The sequence below is a fragment of the Dermacentor andersoni genome, chromosome 2 (assembly GCF_023375885.2).
Source record: "Dermacentor andersoni chromosome 2, qqDerAnde1_hic_scaffold, whole genome shotgun sequence".
In the NCBI taxonomy this organism is placed as follows: domain Eukaryota; kingdom Metazoa; phylum Arthropoda; class Arachnida; order Ixodida; family Ixodidae; genus Dermacentor; species Dermacentor andersoni.
In genome coordinates this window covers 131,358,143-131,367,910 of record NC_092815.1, presented here as the reverse complement: position 1 = coordinate 131,367,910, position 9,768 = coordinate 131,358,143, and positions in this window count along the sequence as shown.

Below are 9,768 nucleotides of genomic sequence, written 5' to 3'. Positions count from 1 at the left end.
TTGACATTTGGGGGTGAGTCAACTTGAAACGTGCGGTGGGCCAATTAAATTAGGAGGTGGGCCAAGTTGATTTGGCGGTGGTTCAGACTAAATTTGGGGATGGGGAAAGTTAAAATCTGGGGGTATGGTATGGTATGGTATGGTAAAACTTTATTGAAGTCCTGCAGATCGTGAGTCTTCACGAAGTGGGCCGCTCCCACGTGGGCCGAGCCTCTCGGTGGGCCAACTTAAATTTGGGAGTGAGCCAACTTGAAATCTGGGGGTGGGCGAAGTTAGATTTGGAGTGGGCCAACTTGAAATCTGGGTGCGGACCATGTTGAAATCAGGGGGTGGGCCAACTTAAATTTGGTGGTAGGCCCAGTTGAAGCGTGGGGGTGCGCCAACTGAAATTTGGGGGTGAGCCAACTTCAATTGTGGGTTGGACGTACCTGAAATTTGGGGTTGGCACAAATGAAATGTGGGGTTGGGAAAACTTGAAGTTTTGGGGTGGGACCTACTTGGAATTTGGTTGCGGGCCAACGTTAGATTTTGGGGTGGCCCAACGTCCACCTGAATTCTGCTGAGCGTCCTTCGAGTTACGAACGCCTCGCAGGAAACTGAGCGCCTTCAGACGCTTGGCGCGTTTTCATTGGGCCTTGCCGAGGCATGGTCAGAACGCAGGCGAGAGCTTGCGTGGACGAGGAACGCGCGAAATCCACCGGCTTGCGAGACCGACAGCGTGGGTCACGTGGCGTCGCGGCGATGCACTCTCCCCTCATGTACAGTGCCAGTGTATTCTAGGCACTATACTCCCCGAGACTCTGGAGCACCTTCTCTGTGCCTGCCCATCCTTGGCGCAGGAACGCTCCATAGTGATCAACACTTACAGACGTCACGGCCTTCCAGCGGCCACAGAGACTGACATGCTGTTTCCGGTGTGTCCCCAGCTTCCTACACTGCGAAGCCTGCTGGAGTTTATCAATTCCGCTGGAATAGACACCCTGTAAGCGCCCGCTACAACGCTGGCAACTTTACTGATGACTGCCACCTGTCGCGCATAGTGCAGTCTATTAGGCCACATCCTCCCTCTTTCTCTATCTTTCACTTCCCACTCCCTGTCCCCTGCCGACGCTTCGCCGTGCTCCCTCAAGGGCTGCAGAATCAAGCGTCTCTCCTTTCTCTAGATAATAATAATAATAATAATAATAATAATAATAATAATAATAATAATAATAATAATAATAATAATAATAATCACTATACCTCATGTAACGCCTCGCGCGCTACTGCGGCAGCTGCAGCTGTGCCGTTTCAACCGCTTTGCTCCGTCGAGGCGCGCTCGTGCCCGGCGTTCAGGCTCAATTGGTACAACTGCATTGAAGAGGCCGGACGCGGCAAGAAAATCCAGCAATTGTCTACTAAAGCCTAAGCATTCTTCGCCACCGGAAAGGCCATGGGTATACGCGCGTAAGCGAGGAAAAACAAGTAAGCAAAACTAAGCAGAACGAAGTCACAGCCGAGCCAAACAATGCTTACGCGTTAGTAGGCAATTCTCAGAATTTCTGTAGCTTTTTCTGCTTAAAGTAACTAGCAAGGTTGCCCGCAGTAGGACGGTCTTAAAATGACTTTCTTTTTTTTTTTTTATGTCGCCATTTGCTTTATTATGGAGCATCATAACCGCTGTGTTATACAAGTGCTGGTATTGTGTACCTGGAAATCTGCAATGTTAAACATTTATTTGGTGGTATCTGCCTTGACTTCGTGAAATAATTAGGGTTCATTTTTGTGAGCAAAACCTAACACGTGAGCGCCATTTCACTCGCTTCAATTATTATTTTTTTTTTCGCGATAAAGCGAAAATACTAGTTTATTCCGGTTATGGTTACGTTAAACAGCACATATATGATCCTTAACCTTTTGCTTTGCTTATTATGCGCCTAACGTAATAGGTAACAATCTTGCTTACTCTGGCCGTCACCTTGTCGCCCTATTTGGAGAAAATTGTCCTAGTCGTACGGCCCAAATGTACGACTGAATGCCAAAACTTTACGTACTCAATATGCATGTTGAATCCGACATTCTTGGGTTGTTTGCCATTACGGCAATTTTACTCGGATAAAAATTTTTAAAAATGGACATGGCAGATCACCGTAGCTGGGACTCGCTCTTAAAAAAAAGAAAGAAGCAGGTAAGCTGTTATACAAATTGTTCTTAAAATTTTTACACCTTTTAGTGTGGAAATATTCTCACCGATATAAACATGGAAAGCGTTTACGTAATCAATGAAGTCGCCGAAGAAGAATAAATCGAAACTTTGTCACTGATTACCAACAACTAAAAAAGAAATTCGTGTTTTACGAATTTCGAGACGAATAATTGCCTTCTTTGGGTGAAATAGTAAAGTTTTGCGGACGTAAAAATTTAAAAATATATATACAACAACTGCAGGTTATTGTTCCTTTATTTAGGAGAATTCACCTTAGCACAAATGCGAAAGTGTCCGCGCTCGTTCACCATTATTGCTTAATCAAGTAAAGTCCACTGGACTTGCGATTATGTCACCGAAGTTTCAGTGACCGGCGTATGTTGAACAAAAACAAGAAATAGAGGTAAAGAAAACGAGAGGAGAGAGAGAGAATAAACATTTATTCGGAGCAAGCGTAGTGTGCGGCTTAATTGGGAGTCCCCTCTACTCCATATAGCCGCGGGCCGAGAACCTTTCTTTTCTTTTCCATTTTTATTTTTGCAAATTTCGGAGATTGTTCGCACTCTTACCTAATTTCACGCCGGGTGGGAACGCGTCGTGTACTGAGGACACAACACAAAATTCTTCTTTCTTGCCTAAATCAGCCCAGCGTGGCGTTTGCGTTACAGTGAATATGGCACAAACAGTTTTCGCAACTGATGTGTTTGCAGAATAGCACCACATTTCCTTCGCTCACAACGAAGACGCGAAGCTACATTTAGTTTCTCATAGAATTGCAGCTATCGTTTCTCCCTGCACGGCGCATGGTTAATTTCATCGGCGCTGTCCCTCATAATGATTTTGTGTCCTGGTTTCCTCTTCTAAAGTTCCTCCTTCACTCTTCTCTACTTTTTTGTTCCTTCTCGCGTTGCTCTTTGCTACCACGACATACAGGCATCTACGAAGCGTCGGCTACCGCAAGCGTACGAGCTACTTCGACCGAAAAAAACGACAAAGACGATGTGAAGCCGGCCGATTCGGAACACAGACGAGGCGAAAGAAAATTTGCGCGCCACCGGCAACGAACGATCCAAGTGTACAAATTCCACCCCCCACACCAAACGCCATTCTTCAGCCGGGCACCATGGCGGGCTGGTCTTCCTCGTCCTCGAGGCGGCGAAGCGTCTCGTCGGCCGTCCACATCACGTCGCCTCTGGTGAGCTGCTGCTCCGGCGCAGCCGCTCCATCGTCTCCGAGCCCCATCAGCATTCGCGGTGTCTCGAGCAACGCCGGGTACAAGAGAAGTCCCTCAGCCACCGTTGCCCCCGTCGTGACCGTCAGCTCCAAGACGACGCGCCTGACGATCCACAGGGCCGCCGCGCAGTCGCCGACCCCGCGAGACTTCGCGCGGCAACGCCGGGCCCTGACCCCCAGGAGGCCCTCTTCCGCGTCCAGCGAACGAATCGTCCTGCGGGCACTGCCGGCGGCGCAGCGACGCTCCTCGACCACGCGCGGGCCCGTGAGCCGGCCGCCCAGCCTGGGCTCCGTGCCCGAACTGTGCGAATCGCCCGGAATGGGGCAGTTCGAAGAGCGGGCGGCCCCGCCGGCGGCCTCGGCGCTCAAAACCGAGAGCAGACCGCTCCCGCACATCAGGCGAGCTTCCCTTCGCCTACTGGCGCGGCGGAAGTCGCTGCCGAGTTCGATCGAAAGTGAACCCGCGGCGTCGCTCTCGACGACTTCCGTGCGCAGGTCGTCGTCCAAGGTTCTCAGATTCGAGTGAATGGAAAGCCCTCGCGCAGCCTGAATGGTGTGCGTGTAAAACGGCTTCGCTTTTGGCTGTGGTGGTGGGGCTCTTATAACGATTTCGGCTGTTGCGTTCGCATTGCGAGGTGGCGCGCATCAACAGAGGACGAAGTAATAAACCGGCACTGCAGCGGCACAAATGTTGCTCCGTGTGCACTTTCTGCAACGTATACGGTGCCTTACCGTTACGTTCACCCATACTGTATTTCCACCTGTACGCTCAAAAAGGCTAGGCATGCCCTTCGCCTATTACTCTGTACGCGCGCCTGGCGTAGTTTGTGCTGATTGCTAAATGCCGATGATAAGCGCGTCTACGGCAGGCTGTGTGAGTAACTCTAGGCAACTTCCATGAGCGCCTGCACATCTACGAAGCGACCAATGCAGTCATGAATTGTTCACAGTAAATCGTGACTCACAGTCGGCGATCAAGCGCACTCTGAAGAGTGCGTATCTGTTCCTCCAACGCATGGGCTCAAACTCGGTTTGACATCGTGAATTATGAGACTGCAGGATGGCGCGCGAGTCCAAATACTGAGTAGGCGCTGTAATCGGGCTTTCCGGTTCACACACACGCACGCACGCATGCGATTGTGTTTTCTACGCACTACTCCACTTAATTTACAACAGTATCCTCTATTATTAAGGACGCACCCAGGCCCTCAGGAACATCAGCAAACTTTTGTTTTATGTTGGAACTCAGCTTAAAGCAAATTAATTTGACTCAAGTGACGGAGGTGAATGTAGTTGCAGACTGACGCACACGAACGAGGGGGGCGGGGGGGAGGGGAGTTTGCAAGGCGTTGTACATTGTTTTCTTCTTATATTCGCTTAGCGCGAGCAAGCACCAGCACAAGCCAGTGCGTCGCACATACTGCTACGCTCAAACAACGCGCTGTTTTCGCCTTTATGTCCGCTAGTATAACATTGGTGACTAACTTCGGCGACAGCATACTTTTTTCACTCTCGCAAATTGGCTGAGCGTATCTTTACTCGCTGCTGACGTAATCGAAAAATGCGCCGCAGTTATATACCGCTTCAAGCAGCGGCAACAGCGAAAGCGCGTCATCCGGCCGCTTAATGTTTTCGATAGCTTAAATGTCTCTCGACACGTTCGTTTCTCGAATTGACCACCGCATGGCGCGAATATTTAGCGAGAATAGCTAGGCAAGCAAGAAAGGGAGGAGTGAGTGAGTAACAATATTATTAATAGAAGGGGTGAGGAGAGTACCTAGGAATCCACGAAGAAGAGAGGAGGGAAGCGGAGCCAGAGATCCCAGTGGACTTCTGGGCATCATTAGTAGGCCGCGCCAAATGCATTGCGAGATAGGCGAGTCGGTGCTCCTGTACATCTTACTCCGTGATCCGGCACTTGCCTTTAAGCTGCTCGGCATCGCGGTTACATGCTTACCCTCGCAACCGCACGCAGCAGATCGCGCGACCTCCTACTCCCAGCGCATGCGCAGTCGCACACAGTACAGCACTGCGACGACCCGCGCGCTTCTCGAATGTCCACGTAATTGCTGTCGGAATAAAGCAAAATCAAGTTAACTGTGTCATGCAGTGATCGCGGGAAATTGTAAAAGCCGACAGCACGTCAGAGCAAGAAAGGCAAAAGTCATGAATATTCTCATCGTTCTTGCATTTGTCGTATTCTGTTCGGCTGCCCAATTTCACACCAACATTTCTGGCGCAATGCTCAGCCGTAGTTTTAGCCCCGTCCGAACTTCACCCCACGTTTTCGCTACCAGCCAGGGGATGGCACACCGGGCCCGTGCACCTCCCCCCCCCCCCCCCAAAAAAAAAAAAAATTGTATGTTACTATGCGGCTTGTCCAGCCCCCCTCTCCCTCACCCTCTCCATCCCCGGTCCCCAAGTCGGTGGCTCCCCCGAAAAATATTTCTGGCTACGCTACTACCACCACCATACAGAATCATTGTCGTTATGTTCTTCGCTTACAGCGCCCGGTGGTTCCCACATTTAAAAAACCTTCTACCAGTCCCCAGTCCCCCCTTTATCTATGTCTTTTACTATTAGTATCGGTATCTGACGAGGAAGGTTTCGTTCTAGGCGAAATGGCTGATTCTCCGGCCAAGGCTTCTATTGCCTGACAATTGGTTTCATACTTACGACTGCAGCATTTCTCACTAAAGCCAGGTGGATCCAGTATTTTCTTCTGAAGGCGAAATCCGGTCTGACGTCCTTACCGGAATATCAAAATTTACATACCCTTGAAGCAGATCGAGAGATCGAGGTGAAGCTCAGGAGACCGCGCTGCGGTGTTCAAATAAATCTTTGTACGCACAGATTTGGACAGGCGCTCTATTCACTACGTCTGTTTTGTTTTGTAACGAAATCGAAATAATTGATCATTTTTACTGATTGGTCCGCGCTTCTCTTGCTTGAGGAGGAATGCGTTGGAAATTGCGCTGAGCCAGCTTGACCTGCCCTTAAATGTTCTTTTGCTGTTTATATGTTTCTCTTTCCCACTTTGGTAAACGTTTTGTTCATATTAATTAAAAGATAAATTATCACATCTGCGTCTGACTGTTCAACCACAAACCAGATCTATGCGCCATGGCTTTAGGTTATCATCAGCACCGCAACTACATCCCATACCACTCCGACGGATTTCTCATCTCGGGCGCAAGAGATTATAGCCCTTTATCAGAATATTTCTGAATTTCCCGCATCCCTCAAAGCTAATTTTCTTTCTCTATCGCTTCTCGCAAGCTTGTACTTATGGAGGTCACATTGTGCACGTCTGATTTATATCCTTGTACATAGGCGCGAGCACCACCGCGGGACACATCGGTGTTGCAGTCGTTCTTGCGAAGAAAGCGACAGCACATGACTGTGCTGACGCTGCAGCGCACTTGCTATGCATTAAATCCCCAGCTCACAACATCTGAGCCATCGTGCCGTCATCGACGACGCGCATGCACCTTCGTCGTGCTGTAGTCGTCGTGCTGTCTTACACTCGCAAGTTACCATCGCCGTCATATCGACGTCGTCGTCGGAGTGGTGCCACACACTGTGGGAATCGACGTTATGCCAAGCATTTTGCGTGCAGCTGACTACGCAGCATTGATTGGGCTTTTGCAAAGCGTTACCAGGTTGACCGGTAACCTGGGTAACTGTGGAGTACACGGTCTAATGGCTAGAGCATCGAGCTGCATCGAGTTCGAAATCAACCGTCGAACCAACTTGGGTCGCTGAGAATGTGGCAATGCGTACGTATGTGCCACTCTTCAACGACCCTCGTTTTCCCGTCGACATAGGTCACTGTAGGCGCGGGAGTGGGCAGGTACCGCCGTTCGAATAAACTCTTTGACGCCGACTTGGAGCACTGGTAGTGTGAAGCTTGGTACTTGGTGATCTTCAATGAACCTTTCTGATGCTAACTTAGCTCACTGGGTATCTGCCAGTAGGTGTGTAGCGCTCTACAATGACAAAAAAAGATCCTTTATATGTCTCCGATGCTGGACAGAATTAAAACCACGTCCACATACTTGGAAAAATTAGTCAACTCGACAAACTTTAGTTCCACTTTGTCACCCGCATGCACCTTTCACGCAGCGAGTTCTGTCACCTCATTGTAGGACGTTGCCCACGAGTCAGAAAACTCAGGGCCCAATATTTTTTTTTTAACTTATTCCTTTTCTTGCGCCTCTCTCCTTCTCTATTTCTTCTCCCCAATTCCCTTTCCCACGCAGAGTAGCATGTCAGCGATGACTATACGCCGGCTAAAATCTCTGCCTTTCATTAAAGGTATCTCTCTCTCTCTCTCTCTCTCTCTCCACGTCACGCGGTTTCTTCAAGGACAGCAACCCGACGCTTTCGCAGGCTGACTCACAAATTCGCTGGGAATGTGCCGCTTTTCAATGCATCTCTTGCCAACTTCATTCACTGTGTATGTGCCACTGGGTGTGCGGCAAGCGAGGGAACAATCCTCAGCGTTCGCACGCACCGGCGCGCCACGCTTCTCGTCTCGGAGGCCATGCTTGAACTACACGGTAGCGCCATTAGATGCCACAGCGTATTTAGAAAGAAGCGCGGGAGAGGAGTCCAGCTGCCGCATGACGCGCTTCTCAGCGTTCTCATACACCGGCCCAACATGGACTTCGGAGGCTATCCTCAGGATTCGCGGCGGCAACACTAGATGACGTCGAGTATTAGGGAAGCGCGAAAAAGGAGTCCCGTTGTAGTACACCCCTCATACATGACTCGTTACGACGGTGGCAATACGTCAATTGTGTCGCTACATTTATTCAATTTCAAATGTAAAAAAAGATGCTATGCTCCATACAGCGCATGGTAGACTAACTCCTTAATGAGACGCATGCGTAAAAAAGGTAACCTGTATAAAAAGGTAAAAAAAAAACGCCTGTTTAACATTCGATTAAAGTCTCGTTGCATCTCTTACTGTAAAATAATTATTAAACTATGAGTCTGAAATAAATCAAGCTGGTGGTAATTCTAAGCCGCAACTTGAATGAATGAGGTAATGAGGCCGCTATTAAAAAACATAGTGTCTTCAGGGACAGTTTGCAATCGCTATAATGACATAGCAAATACCTTCAACAAATGTTTTTCTTCCGGTAACACAAATCCTAAGATAACCATTGTTTAGTCACTACAACGCTCTCCACAGTCATTCTATCGTTTCCCTAGTGAAGTCCTTGCCTTTGTGTAACAGTCCAAATTACCTGGAGCAGGACTGGACAAGATTCATCAAGGCTCTATATAATTGATTGTTCACCTTCTAGGTGCTCCTTCTTCGCATATTATTAGCCTAATTTTTAATACAGGAACATATCCAAGAGCACTAAGGTCATCCAAAGTACAGTACATAAGAAGATAGATCTTGCGTGAATAACTATCACCCCATATCATTATTGCCATATTTTAGTAAAATCATTGGAGAATGTATCGAAAACGCCCGACGAAGTATTTAACTAAAGTGAATGTTTTTTTCACGAAATCACTTTGTATTTAGAACAGGATACTTCTCAGACCTAGCACTAATCTCATTTGCAGATAGAATTAAAGGCTTCATAGACTCGGGGAACATAACTGGCGCTGCATTCGTAGATTTATCAAAAGCATCTGTTTCACTAATTCATGGCAACAAACTTATCGCGATAGGTATTACTGATCCCGCCTTACCTTGAACTAAACGTTTTCTATCAGGTCAAGAACAGGCTATATTGTCGCGTATACTCTGCTGAAGTATACACACTGAATGGGGATCCAGGCGTTTGTCCTTCACGAAACGAAACCGTTGATGCGCGATGCCGAGACGAACCTCGTTCTCTTCTTCTTTTGACCCCTTGCTGTGCCACTGCATGTGGCACTACCCCCTCATCAAAAAAAAAAAAAAGAATGAAAACGTACATAGGCTTGACGTGAGAGCGTCGAGATGGCCTAGGACGAACACATAGGCTATAGTAACAATCACTGTGGTGTGCGATATAGTCACAAGACACTGAGGGACGAGCAACAACAAAAACTAACCTAAGCGGCTGACGACGTCGGATTTTCGCGGCTATGATACGGTTTCAACCGCACAACATGCACAATCTCAGATTGCGGTTGTCGACGTCGGGGAGGCTGGCTTCCGTCAGGAAGGACTTCGTAATTCACGTCGCTAATCCGCTGCAACACTTTGTAAGGTCCGAAGTAGCGACTCAAAAGCTTCTCGGATAGTCCTTCCCGGCGCACGGGAGTCCAGACCAAAACTTGATCGCCAGGTTGGAACTCGACTTGTCGATGGCGGAGATTGTAACGTTGTGCATCGATGC